This window comes from Mirounga angustirostris, unplaced genomic scaffold, assembly GCF_029215605.1.
Source record: "Mirounga angustirostris isolate CCGP_5_RB_7025 unplaced genomic scaffold, mMirAng1.0.hap1 SCAF_13, whole genome shotgun sequence".
NCBI lineage: Eukaryota > Metazoa > Chordata > Mammalia > Carnivora > Phocidae > Mirounga > Mirounga angustirostris.
The window spans coordinates 5,370,169-5,384,647 of record NW_026991721.1 but is presented as its reverse complement, the minus strand read 5'-3'; the positions used below and the strand labels follow the sequence as shown (position 1 = coordinate 5,384,647).

General features: G+C 46.7%; 1 long non-coding RNA gene across 1 annotated transcript; it reads left to right on the top strand.

Annotated features, from left to right (window-relative positions):
* Nucleotides 1-473: 473 nt before the first annotated feature.
* On the top strand, nt 474-5,547 carry LOC135362277 (uncharacterized). Its single transcript, XR_010406774.1, has 2 exons — nt 474-905; nt 3,499-5,547. It is a non-coding gene; the product is annotated as an uncharacterized LOC135362277 (long non-coding RNA).
* Nucleotides 5,548-14,479: the final 8,932 nt, after the last annotated feature.

Sequence of the window (14,479 nt, the reverse complement as noted above, 5' to 3'; positions counted from 1 at the left end):
CGGAGGGAGGGGCGGGACGACCCCCGCGCCCGGAATCCCAAGTCGGCCCCCAGCCGGGGCAGGAGTCTCTCCGGCGCCGGGCCGCCCGCCCAGCCCGGACGTGAACCCTCGTGCCACGAGGAGCTCGCGTCCCTCGCACAGCAGGTGCCTCCTAGGTCAGCGCCCACCTTCACCGGGTCCTCCCTCCGCCGGGCCCGGGTCGGCCGGGCTTGGACCCGCCCCGAGCCAGGGCGGCCCCTCCTCAGGACTAGATTTCAAACGGCCAAACTGTACGCGCCGAAGAGAGCGTGCCCCGCCGCTTCACCCTGCACCCCAGACGCCTCAGGGCCGCGGCTGCCAAGAGAAACTACCTTTCAGGCCTCCGCGGCCTCTCCTACGCCGGCAGCGCCCGGGCGGGGATTTGGGGGTGCCAGGGGGAAAGGATCCAGAAGCTCGGAACCCACCACAACGCTCGGGCGCCATCTTGCGTCTGTTCTTTCGGCCGCCGGGTAGCAGCCCGGAAACTACATTTCCCACCGTGCTTAGCGCGTCCGCGCAGGCGCGAAGGGCCTCTCTCGTTTCCATGGGAACCTCGCCCCCGAGGGTCCCAGCCGCTTGGCTCTGCGGACCGCGTGGCCGTTGCTCCCCTTCAGGTGCCGTCGAGCTAGGACGGGGTCTGCAGACAGTTGAGGGGCAGAGTAGGGGGCTTGAGGGGCGGAAGCCAGGCGGCTCTGCCTCCCGGGACCACCGCTCCCAAATTCTCGGCCTCCGGCCGTCCGCGCGCTCCCGGAGCCTCGGCGTTCTGAGGCGCGGTGGCCCGGGGAGGCCCGGGTTGGCGAGGCCGGTGTCCGCCTCTGGCCCGCGCAGCCCCGCTCGCTTCGCGCCAGCGCCCGGTCCCCGGCCGAGAGCCTGCGCGCCGCCGACAGGTACTCCCGGGGCGCGGGCCGGAATGGTTGGCGCGGCAGGTGGACGTGGACGGGAGCGCGAGCCGGGCGGGTCAGCGAGCGCGCCTGGGGCTGGATCGGGCTCTGCGTGTCACGGATCCGGGACCCGGGGCTCCCAGCTCGGGGCTTCCATCCCCCCTCTGTCAGTGCGGCTCGGGCTGGAATCCTAGGGCACCTTGTGATAGCGTTGCAGAGCGGCCTCTGGCTCTGTGCTGCCTGGGGAACAAGTCCCTTTATCCCTCCGAGCCCATTTCCTCCTCTGTAAAGAGGCTGGAGCAGATGATCTTTATGGTCTCTTCTAGAAGATACGGGATCATTGCCCCCTCGTTGCAGACCGCGTGCAAGAAGAAGGGGAACTGGATGGTTCGAGCTACAGTCTCAGCTCAGAATCTGGAGTCAGAGAAACTTGGGTTTGTGACTTTGGGCAAAGTTATTACATCTCTTGAGCCTCAGTTTTTTCAGTTGCAAAACTGGGGGTAAGGATAGTGCTGCCTCAGGTGTTTGAAGATTAAATGAGATAATTCGTGTAAGTTTTTAACCCCAGGCCTGCGTCTAGTGAGTGTTGTCCCGAGTCCCAGCCAGCCTTTCCGATACTCTAAAAAACATTCCTTAGCTACCTGAGACCTTTTCCTAAATTTTGGAGTCACTTCCTCTATTGATGGGCAAATCCATTCTCTTATGCAGGATGGTTTTATAGGCTGATTCCGCTGGGGAAGCCCGAGTCTTCTTAGCCACGCCTGGATGCTCAAGCTGTGTATCTCCTCCCTTCAGCTGTAGTTTGGGTTATATCATTACCACACAGCATCTAGGGAGGGTGCAAAGCCCAACACCATGCAGTGCAGAAGATCCTTTCCCTTTCTTAAGATTCATAGAGGATGTGAGCACTTACATGCTATGGTGAAGAAACAGCTGAATATTGAATTCTATTTATATAACATTTACATAGGACTGGATACACACACAGTTATAAGGAATACATGAGAATCCTGTGCTACTTGCATTGAGTTCAAACTTTGTATTAATTGGGAAAACCCTTACAAGGAATTTTAAATTAGTGAGAAAATGTATTATTTATTAAGTCTGGGAATTCCCAGTGGCTTCACAAACAAGCCTTCACTCATCCAACAGGCATCTTTATGTGTAAGCTGTATTCTGTGAGTTGTTTTTGACCACCTGTATGTACCTGGTACTGTGTGGGGTAGTCTGAAGGGTACAAAGATGTATAAAATGATCTTCGCCCTCAAGAAAAGTCTGTAGGCGTGCCTGGGTGGCTTAGTGGTTAAGTGTCTGACTCTTGATCTCAGGGTGGTGCGTTTGAGTCCCTCGTTGGGCTCCACGCTGGGCATGGAGCCTACTTAAAAAAAAAAAAAGTCTATAGAGAAGATCAGTTATGCATACAAAACACATAATGCAGGAGGGAAGTGATGTGTCATGAGATACATCACGGTGTCTGCTGTGCTCATGGAGAGGCAGGAGACCCCACCGGTAAGTGGCTGTGTCATGAGAGCAGTAAGGAGCAGACAGCATTTCAGCCGGGCCCTGGAGGATGTGGACAAGGTGGATGTGCCAAGAAGTAGGGCAAAGTTATTGTGAGCACCCTCCTGGCAGCCTTGAGACATGGGGGGAAATGTCTGGGGCCCTAACTGGATATGAGCTCTTAGAAGGCAGGGACTGGGTTTTGGTCAGTGTTTGGCTCTCAGCATGGCATGTGGATGGCACGTAGGAGTTATTAGTGAAGGAACAAGGGCTATGAGTTTTCTGCAGAGAGGAGCCAAGATGTGGTCATTGTGTTATCCTGAGACTCTTTTATTAAGCTTCCGTGCTGTCTTACAGACACCCTTCTAGGGGAGGAATGTGAATAGGCAGGACTATGGGGCAAGGGCTCTGTTGTTGGTACGTACTGTTTAGTACAGTAACTGGGAGCCGAGTGAATAGGGTCTCGTGAATGGGTAGGAGGGTTTGTGAGCCTCCCTCCCTGGAAGGGAGCTGACAACCACAAGGGGAGGACACTGCAGCACAGGATTATGAAATGGTCTTGAGGCCCAGTGAGGGATATTCCTTTGGGTCTGTCTTGTAGCATTTGTGTCTGTTTTTGGCTCTTCTTTGTCTGTGGCCCACTCCTCCTCAGAGAAATTTCTCTCCCATCTCTGGAAACCATGTCCACCGTGCCAAGGCCTATAGTAGCTGCAAAGGAATGAGGTTGGCTTCAGCAGCGCCATCTTCAGGCTGACTTCTGGGCCCCATCCTTCTAGTCCTGCCCAGGGCTTGACCCTGTGCCAGGAGCTGGCACTGAAGCTGACCAATCCGAACAGCTGTCCAGTGACCCCGGGGAGCGGAGAACTACCTTAGGACCTGGGATGGAGGAGTCCCTTGTGGAGGGCAAAGCAGAGACTATTGAGAGGAGAATGGCTCGAGGACAGGGCAAACTCTCCCCCTGCCTATTTAGACTCCCTTCTGAGATCCTCTATTGCTCACAAAGGGTGAAGTCATCCTCAGAATGAGGAAGCTGGGGAAAGTTTAAGTGGGTTCAACAAAGAAGGGATGGGGCACCAGTGACTGCCGATTTTGTCCCTAGATGTGGGATGGTGCAGGACTTCTGGAGGCCACAGATGCTCCTCCTCCTGAACATGGGACCCAAAGTGAGCTGTTACCTCATCTCCCTGGCAGCCTGTGCTCTCGCCGTGGAGTCCTGTTCTTCCTCTCCATCCTGCCCCTCCAGTTTGCTCCCACTCCACAGGCCGCAGGTAAGTGCCTGCTGGGTGTGCCAGGATTCCTGAGTGGCTAAGTGCCACGTAAAGCTTTAATAACTCTAGAACCTGATGCTCGAGAGGAGGTTACCACAGCTCAGTGCCTGCCACGGAGGCCTACGTCAGCCTACGTCAGGGCCATGCTGGTCCTTTACAATTTACAATGGCCAGCAAGTCTTAACATTATGACTTTCCCTTTTCCACCTGAGCGATCTGAGTTTTTAGGTTATAGACCAAAAAACTAAATGGTGGCATCGAGACCAGTGGTCTTTCCATTGCCTTGGCTGTCACTGAAAGGGTGCCATCTGCCTCCAGGTAAGGCTGTGGTCGTAGGCTAACCTGAAAGTAGGCCTGTACTCCCCTTCCTTCCCATTGCAGCCAGAGTTTCCTACCCATTTTCCTCAGTTTTCCAGCCTGGGCCAGCTGCTCTCTGGTATGAGACATATTTGGCCAGAGGCTGTCACTGCCATGCCCTCACTAGACACTGACTTGTTCCCATGGCAGCATGTCGCAGCAGAGAGCTGGTGCTCCACCCCCTACTCTGCCAGATCTGCCTGCTCCCAGGATCACTGGGACACTGTAGGGGATTCTATGTCTGGGCTGGAAGAGTAAGAATACAAAACTGTTCTCCCATTGGTGGGGAGGCAAGTCAGCAAAGTTTGCCCAGGGAGATTCCCTGGCCTGGGTAGAAATGCCGCACTCCAGCCCATTGGCACACCTGGCAGCCAGCCAGTGAACCTCAGAGGTAAAGATGGAGAGGGAGGCGTCAGAAAGGGGCGCACAGAACAAGCCCAGATGCAAGCAAGGCCCCGTATGCTGGCCTAGCTCAAGTCAGACATAATTGTGGGGGTGGGCGACAGGTTGGGTGAAGGAGGATGCTTCTCAAGGCCAGAGAGACAGAGCTGCTTGTATGTACCCCACAGAATGTACGTGGCCTGGGAAGGCTTGGAACTGGGCGAGCGTGCTTGGGGCAGCAGCCGACTGTCTACCCCAGCAGCACGCATTTCTTGGTTTGATGGACCGACTCCCAACGGCCCAAGGCCTCAGGAGACCTTCATAGCTTGTGGCATCAACTATATTGATAATGTTGTGCACCATAACCACTGTCCATTTCCAGAACTTTTTCATCAAACATCCCATCCCCCCTGGTAACCTCTAGTTTACTTTCTTTCTTTCTTTCTTTCTTTTTTTTTTTTTTTAAAGATTTACTTATTATTTTAGAGAGCGAGAGAGGGAGGGAGTGCCAGTGCGTGGGGGGAGGGGCAGAAGGAAGGGAGAGAGGGAGAGAGAAACAGGTTCCCTGCTGAGCATGCAGCCAAGGACGTGGGGCTTGGAACCAAAGTCAAGAGTCTGACGCTCAACCGACTGAGCCACCCAGGCGCCCCTCTATTCTACTTTCTATCTCCATAAATTTGCTTATCCTAGGTACCTCATGTAAGTAGAATCATTCAGTATTTGTCATTTTGTGTCTGGCTTATATCACTTAGCATAATATCTTCAAGATTCGTCCATGCTTCTAGCAAGTGCCAGAATTTCATTCCTTTTGAAGGCTGAATAACATTCTACTACATGGATAGACCACATTATGTTTAGCCATTCATCTATTGATGGACATGTGGGTTGTTTCCATCTTTTGGTGACTGCGAATGATGCCATGAACATGGGTGTACAAGTATCCGTTTGGGTCCCTGCTTCAGTTCTTTAGGGCATGTGCCTAGAAGCAGGCCTGGGGATCATATGGTAAGTCTATGTTTAACTTTCTGAGGAACTGCCAAACTGTTTTCATAGCGACCAAGAAACTTCACAATGATGCAATATTATTATCTAGATTGCCTACCATAATTACATTTCTCCAAATATCCCTAAATTTTCCATTACAGCTTTTTAAAAAAAAAAAAAGATTCAAGACCCAGTCAGGGATCACAGACTGCTTTTAGTTGTCATGTCTCTTGATTCGTTTTTTTTTTTTTAATATTATATTTATTTATTTGAGAGAGAGAGAGCACAAGCAGGGGGGGGGGCAGAGCAAGAAGCAGACTCCCTGCTGAGCAGGGAGCTGGACACAGGGCTTGATCCCAGGACCCCAGGATCATGACCTGAGCCGAAGGCAGACACTTAACTGATTGAGCTGCCCAGGCACCCCTCTTGATTCTTCTTTAATCTAGAATAGTCCTTCTGCCTGTTTCTTTTTCATGACACTGGCATTTTTGAAGAATCCACCCTGGTTGTCTTATAGGATATTCCCCAATTTGGATTTGTTTGAATGTTTCCTCACAATTAGATTCAGGTGAAACCTATTTGCAAGAATACTTGCAAATGAACAATATGAGCAATATGTTCTTTCTGCTTCATTACTTCAGCCATTTAATGCTGCTTTATCTCATTATTGCTGACGCTGAATTCGAGTGCTGGTTAAGATGCCGTCAGCTAGATCTTTCCATTGTCCTTTTCCCTTCACGGTCATGAACTGTGTGGTAAGTTGAGGCTGTGTGAATATCCTGTCCCCAGCAATCTTGTCAGTCATTGGTTTTAGTATCAAGTAATGATTTTGGCCTAAATTATTTATTTCATTTTGTTTCTTTTAATTATATCATACCTTGTACATCTATTATGTGTTTAACATAATAAGCTATTATTTTTCAGTAAAAGAGAATTTTCTCTTGTCTCCTCTTTTTTTTTTTTTTTTTTGAGAGAGAGAGGGCACGTGTGTTCATGCCAGGTGAGGGGGGATGAGGCTCCACACCCAGCACGGAGCCCATTGCAAGGCTCGATCTCACAACCCTGAGATCATGACTTGAGCTGAAATCAAGAGTTGGATGCTTAAGCCACTGAGCCACCCAGGCGCCCCAAACTCAGCATTTCTTAAAGGAAGACAGTGTTATCCAGACAATGTCCAGCATATAATAAAAAATTATTAGTTATTCAAAGAAGGAGGGAAACGTTATCCATAATCAAGAAAAAAAATCAATGGAAATATACCATGAGATGACAATGATGTTGAAATTAATGTACAAAAACTGTAAACCAGTTACTATAAATATGACTAAAGACTTAAAGGAAAATATGGTGGTCTTTTTTTTTTTAAGATTTTATTTATCTGAGAGAGAGAGCTCATGAGCAGGGGGATAGGGAGGGGGAAGGGGGAGGGATAGGGGGAGGGGGATGGAGGGAGAAGAGGGAGGGCAGAGAGAGAGGGAGAAGCAGACTCCCTGCTAAGCAGGGAGCCTGACATGGAGCTCAATCTCAGGACCCCGAGATCATGACCCGAGCTGAAGGCAGATGCTTAACCAACTGAGCTACCCAGGACCCCTGGAAAATAGGGTGGTCTTAATGGGGAGTCTTAGCAGAGTAATTAAAACTATAACAAAGAACCAAGTAGACTGAAAAATCCATTGGAGGGGCTTAACAGAAGATTGAAGAAGGCTTGGAAGAAGAAAAGGCCATGAGTTTAAGAACAGGTCCGGGGAAATGATCTCATCTGAAAATCAGAGACAAAAGTATTGAATAGAAATTAACAGTGCCCAGTGATCTGTGGGAAAATATCAAGCAGCCTGACATATGTGTCTGGAGTTCCAGAAGGAGAGGAGAGAGAGAATGGGACAGAAAAAAATATTTGAAGAAATAATGATCAAAAACAAAAATCTGAAATTTGGTAAGAAACATTCACTTACAGATTCAAGAAGCTTGGCAAGACACCAACAGGATAAACACAAAGAAAATCACACCTGGAGTGGGCACATCATAGTCAAACTGCTGAAGACCAGACGTAAAGAAAACATTTTGAAAGCAGGTAGGTTACATATCAGGGAATGGTGATGTGGAAGAGCAGAGGACAGAAGACAGTGGGATCGCACCTCTAAAGTGCCGACAAAGAAGAGTTTCAATCTAGAATTCTGTAGCCAATGAAAATACCTTGCACTAGGAGGGAGAAGTAATGACATTTTAAGAAAAATGACAGAGGAGAGAATTTCCTGCTGGCAGGCCTGCACTATGAGAAATGCTAAAGGGCGTTCTTCATGCTGAAAGGAAATTTGGCAACTTGGATCCATAGGAAGGAATGAAGCACCACAGAAATGGTAATATCTGGGTAAATTTAAAAGCATTGCTTTTTTCTTTTCTTAATTTCCATAAAAGACGAATGTCTATTTACAGCAAAAGTAATATTATCATAAGGTACAGTTTATGATATATGTAGGAATAAAATACAACAGCACCAAGAGTGGGAGAGCAAATAAAGTTATATTGTTGTAACATCCTTATATTTGCAAAATGTGAAGAAGTTCAATTAGACTGTGATCAATTAGTGATGCATACTGCAATTTCTTTTTTTTTAAAGATTTTATTTTAGAGAGAGTGAGAAAGCGAGCATACACTCAAGTAGGGAAAGGGGCAGAGAGGGAGGGAAAGAATCTCAAGCAGACTCCCCACTGAGTGGACGCCAGGCTCAATCTCACAACCCTGAGATCATGACTTGAGCCAAAACCAAGAGTCAAACACTTAACCCACTGAGCCACCCAGGCACCTCACATACTATAATTTCTAAGGCAACCATTAAAAAATAATAAAAAGAGGTATAGCTACAAAGCAAAGAAAGGAAGTAAAATATAACATTAATGACATTTAATATACTGACTATTGAATTATAATATGTAAATATAATATTAATTATATTCAGTTCCTCAGAAGAAGGCAGAAAAAGGAGAACTGAGGAACAAAAGAACATATGAGACAAATTTAAAAAATGTAGCAAGATGATAGACTTTTCTACTATTGACATGATATATTGAAATCCTCACCCCCCAGCACCTCAGAATATGACTGTACGGAGATAGAGCCCTTACATAGGTACTAAGTTAAAGTGAGGTCATTAGGCTGGACCCTAATCCTCTTACAAGAAGGGGAGATTTGGGGGCGCCTGGGTGGCTCAGTCGGTTAAGTGTCTGCCTTCGACTAAGGTCATGATCTCGGGGTCCTGGGGTTGAGCCCTGCATCAGGCTCCCTGCTGAGCGGGAGTCTGCTTCTTCCTCTCCCTCTGCCCCTCCCCCCCAACTCATGCGCTCGCTCTCGCTCTCTCAAATAAGTAAATAAAATCTTAAAGAAAAAAAAAGAGAAATGGATACAGACATGTGCAGAAGGAAAACAACGTGAAGACACAGGGAGAAGAACTTGGCTGTCTACAAGCCAAGGAGAGAGGCCTGGAATAGATCCCTTTCTCACAGCCCTCAGAAAGAAGCAATTCTGTCAACACATTGGTCTCAAACTTCTAGCTTCCAAAAGCTGTGAGAAAATAAGTTTCTGTTGTTTAAGCCATGCAGTCTGTGATACTTTGTTATGGGGCTCTAGCAAACTATCACAGACTTAAACCCAACCGTATGAATAATTCCATTAAATGTAAACATTCCAGTTAAAACACAGAGCTCGTCAAGACCCCACTAGATAATATGTAAGAGAGATACAATTTTTCTACAGACACAGAAAGTGAAAGGATGAAAAAGATATACTGGGCACACAGCACAAGAAAGCTGGTACAGCTACATTAATATCAGACCCAGTAAATGTCCAGACAAGGGAAATTAGCAGAGATGAAGACATGCAACTCTCAATCTCAATCCCACACAATGGGATACTATCCACACAATGGGATACTATTCGGCCATAAAAGAATGTAGTTACATGTTATAACATGGATGAACCTTGAAAACCTTATGCTCAGTCAAAGAAGCTGGATACAAAAGGCTACATGTTGTTTGATTCCATTTGTATGAAATGTTCAGAATAGGCAAATCCATAGAGACAGAAAGTAGATTAGTGATTGGCAGGGGGGATTGGAACTGACTGCTAACAGGCTTCTTTCTGGAGTGATGGAAATGTTCTGGAATTAATGGCAGTGGTTGTACAACATAGTGAGTATACTAAAAACACTGATTTGTACCCTTTTAAATGATGAATTTTATGTATTATGTTATATTTCAAAGAGTAAAATAAGACAAGCTTAAAAAAAAGAACAAGTTAAACCCCAAGAAATGAAATAATGAGAGCAGAAATCAGTGAAACAGAAATATGCAAAGAACAGAGAAAGCAAAACCAAAAGTTCATTCTTTGAAAAAAATCAATAAAATTGACAAACCCCTAGCAAGACTGATTAAGAAAAAAAAGGGGGAAAATGCAAATTACCAAGTATTGGGAACAAAAGAGTGAAAAGGGGCAAAGGAGAGTAAGGAAACTTTTGGGGAGATCAAATGTTCTAGATTTTAATTGGGTTGATGATTACATCAGTGCATACATTTACCAAAACTATATGCTTAAAATCTATAAATTCATCTGTAGATGAATTATATTTCAATAAAATGAAAAAATTAAAAAATTCTAGGGCTCCTGGCTGGCTCAGTTCGTAGAGCACACAACTCTTGATCCTCCGGTCGTGAGTTCAAGCCCCACCTTGGGCATAGAGCTTACTTAACAACAACAACAAAAATCTACATACTGTTATCTCCAATTCAAATCTGACATTTGAGGATTTTTCCTCACCTTCCTTCCATATTATATCTCCCTTTTTCCACAGTGCAATCTCTGACTTCCAACATCTATATATTTATTCATTTTTTTTGTATCCTTCATACAAAAACAGCAAAACAGTTTTAGAATTCCTACACCAATACCATTATCAACAACAAACCTATTAAGTAAAGTTCAAGATTTTTTTTTTTGTAGTCTTTAGGAAGCCCATGAACTATATTGAAAATTTATTTGTATTCTTATATTATTTTTTCTGTATGATTATATTATCAATCTGATATACAATTAGGTTCAGTTATTACTATTTGTAGTCAATTTTGAGATTTGAAAAAAGTCTCCTGATATATTTTTGGATTTGTAAAATATTCATATGATTCAGGAGCTGAGACTATATAAAAAAATACTTAGACAAATCTCACTTCCATTCTCTCTTCCACCCCATTCTTACCTATCCCCAAAAGGATCCATTTTACTCATTTCTAGTTTTCCTACGTTTCTTCTTTCAGATTTATATCTTATTTTCCCTTTTTTCTTACACAAAGGTAGCACACTACATACTTAGCAATTTATCCTGGAAATCACTTTGTATCAGCTAACAGAAATCTCTTTCTCTCACTCTCTCTCTTTTTTTTTTATAGCTACATTGGTGGGTTTATTTAGTTAGCTTCCATGGATGGGAACTTAGGTGGTTTCCAATATTCTATTACAATTAATGCCACAGTGATTAAGCTTATGCCTATGTTGCTATATGTCTGTGGAAGTGAATCTTCGGGATCAGTTCCTAGAAATAGCACTGCTGGATCAGAGGGTAAATGTTCTGTCGTTTTATTAGCACTACCAAGGACAGGCAGAAGAGCCTTCTCTCCCAGTGGAATGTAGTAAAAAGAGTGCAGCATTAGGAGTCCACGAAGCCATTGCAATACGTGGTATAAAGCCCCTTTTACCTTAGTAGAATTGTCTCTAGTACTGTTAATATGAACATGGTAAGACTGTTTTTCTTACTGATTGATTAAATAGGTAATATAGTCACGTAGTTCAAAATGCAAAAGCTCTGTTAATAAAAAATTTCCCTTCATTCCCTATTTCCAACCCACCAAGTTACCTCCCTCTCAAAGGCAACCAATGGTATCAATTTCTTGAGTGTCCTTTCAGAGATATTTATACTTAATATAGGTGAATGCATACATTTTTTACCCAAATAGTAGCATATTATATACACTGTTCCATAAATCTCTTTTTCCCCACCTCAATTTTTTCACATATATTTTAGAGCTCATTCTATTCTATACCAATCCATACAGAGCTTGCTTGAACTTTTTCACAGTGTGGTATCCATCATGGACTAGAACTTACTTTACTGGTGCCTTATTGGTAGACATTTAGGCTGTTTTTAGTCTTTGCTATTACAAATGATAAGATAATAAATAACCTTCTATATATTATTTTACACATACAAGTATATCTGGAGGATAAACTTCTAGATATGGACTGAAAGGGATGTGTGCATTTGTCATTTTGACAAATAATGCCAAATCGGCATCCTCGGAGTTGTACCAGTCTACACCCAGCACTGCAGGACTGACTGTGTGGGGGCATCCTGGGCAGCCATCCTCCCGAGAGCCTGGGGAGCGGTGGGCTGCAGGGTCCTGTGTGCTCTGGATGTGATGGTCCTCTCTACTCTGCACCCGAGAGCGCCTCAGAGGAGCTGAGTGCAGCCGTAGGCTTCAAAACAGGTTGTGAAAAGGAGCCCGCTTCTGAAGTTGACTGCTGTGATGAGTCCCTTGCTGAGAAGGCTCTAGGATAAGATGGCTCCTGCCTTCAAGGCCGCACAACCCCCAGAAGTGACTTAGAGAGAGACCACATTTCACTCAGCTGATGCCTACACGATTCTCACAGGCTGGACAGGACCAACAGACCAAACAGGAGGTATGAATGAAGTGGGAAGGTTCTGTCAGCTTTGAGGGCCTGATGAAACACTCTAGCAGAGGAGGCGATGAAATGTAGCCACGCGACATGCTCTCATAAAATAGAAACATTACCATGGAGAGCAGAGGAGAAACCCTTAAGTCTTCTCAGGGAAGGCTGCGCAGAGAGAAACAGCATGTAGTCAAGGGTAGGACACGCTGGACTGGGAGCCATGCAAACTCTGGTTGAGGGGAAGGAGGCATCTGCCCCAGGGGAGGCTTCTGGGAAATGCCTTTTCCTTCAAGAGACTAAGAGCCAAAGTAGGGCTCAGGAAAGATGAGGGACCTTGTCCACCGTGTGTCCACTCTACTCGTTCTAAAATCCTTAGCCACAGGGCCGTCTTCAGGGAGTCCGAGTTCCCACAGTGTCATGTCCACACCCGTCTCGTGGCGGGTTTGAAATTCGCTTGCAGGTCCTCCTCTCTTTCCCACGCGCCTGCCCCAGAGTCCCTCGGAGCTTCTGCACTGCAGTTCTGACCATTGCACCTGCCGGAACTGGCATGAAGTTGTCAATTTCTAGTTTAGGGCTTGGGTGAGTGGCCTGGAGACCCAGCAGCCGTGTTGAGGATTGCCTAAGTCCTAGAGGTCGTGTGAACCCAAATCCACCTCAAGCCGCCACTGCTGTGGCCTCCGTCTACTTCTAGACCAGTCCGGAAACGTGTGCATTTCCCCTGTTTCCTTGAGTTTCTTGGCAAATTAGCTCCTGAAGCCTTTGTGTTATTAGTGCATTTGTCTGAGTTTGAGGGCAGATAAACGCTGCCACACCTAAGTCAACAGAGATGGAATTGCGTGACCCTCACTGGCGGGTGTGGCCCTGGTAGTCACCGTGTGGGGGGGTGCAGAGAGAACTACAACACGCACACAGAGGGGTGCAGGAAGTGTGAGGACACTCAGGGCGGGCCATCCTCCTCCTTTCCACCTCCTCCTCGTGAGATCTTCTGGCTGCATGCCACCAGCCACGCACGAAGTTCTCAGAACCGCCTGGTGTCAGCTCGGCCTTGGCTCTCCTGCCACTCGGCCACTCTCCCATCTCCTTGGCTGGTCTTCCACCTTCTAGAGAGGATTTCCTGAGTGCCATCTTTGGTCCTGTCTTCACGCCCTCTCCCTGTCCCTCTTCACCCCCTGAGAAACCACCCATGCCCATGGGTTTGACTGTCGGTTCTATGCAGGTGATTCCCCCTGTGCCCTGGATGCCACCTCTCCCTGACCTCGCTGCTGGACTTGCCCTCTAGGCTGCCACTGCTTCCTGCATGTTGCCTTTTGGGAGTCCTGTCATCATCTTAAACTGCACATGCGTGAGATCGAGCTTGCCTTCCCTCCCAGTTTCCATTTTTCTGTCCATGGCATCAGCCTTCTCTCACCCACCCAAGCTTACATCCTGAGTCATCTTTGACACCTCCCTCCCCACTTGTCCCTTCCCAAATGCAAGCCCTGCCACCTGCCTTTGCAACATCTCTTGGAACTCTCTGTCCTTTGCATTCTGTCTGCTAATCCAGGGTCTCCGTACCCATGTCCTGAATATTTTTTTTAAGATTTTATTTACTCATTTGCGAGAGAGACAGAGCAAGAGGGACAAGCAGACTCCCGCCAATACGGTGCTCAATCCCAGGACCTGGAGATCATGACCTGAACTGAAGTCAGACGCTTAACAGACTGAGCCACCCAAACTCCCATGTCCTGAATATTTAATAGCTCCCCCTGTGGTCTCCCTGCCTGCAGTTCCTTCCCCTCTAGTCTTTCTTTCTACCTGGCCAGACAGATTTTCCAGAATGATTATTTTTATCCTATCTCTCTCCTGCTCAGCAGCCTTCTAGCACTGTCATCACCATGGATAAATCCAGACTCCAGGCCCTATGTTTGGTCCCAGCCCCTCTTGCTGGCTTTAGCCCACATGACATGCCTGCAGGCATCAGATTCTATTCCCAACACTTAACGAGTTGTGTGACCCTGGGCAAGTACTTAACCTTGTTGTGCCTAAATCTCCTCTTTAAAAGCTCTTTATAAAAAGTGTATCATCATTTTTAGGGGAAAGAAGGCACTTAGAACAGTGCTGCATATGTAGTAAGCACTGAAATGCTAGCTTTTTATTGCCCTGGTTTTCATAAGCAAGTGCTGTCGTCTGCACACCTCTCCCCTGGGCGCACACATCCTCTCCTTGTTACCTTTGCTCAGCCCAGTTCCTCATTCTAGAATGCTCTTCTCTGCCCACCTACTCTTCCCCACCCTTCATGGGCCACTGACCTCCCATTTTGCTTCCAATGAACCCTTGTTTGCCACTTCCTGCCGTGCACTCAGCCTGGCTGGGTGGCGGTGGGCACGTTGGGGTAGA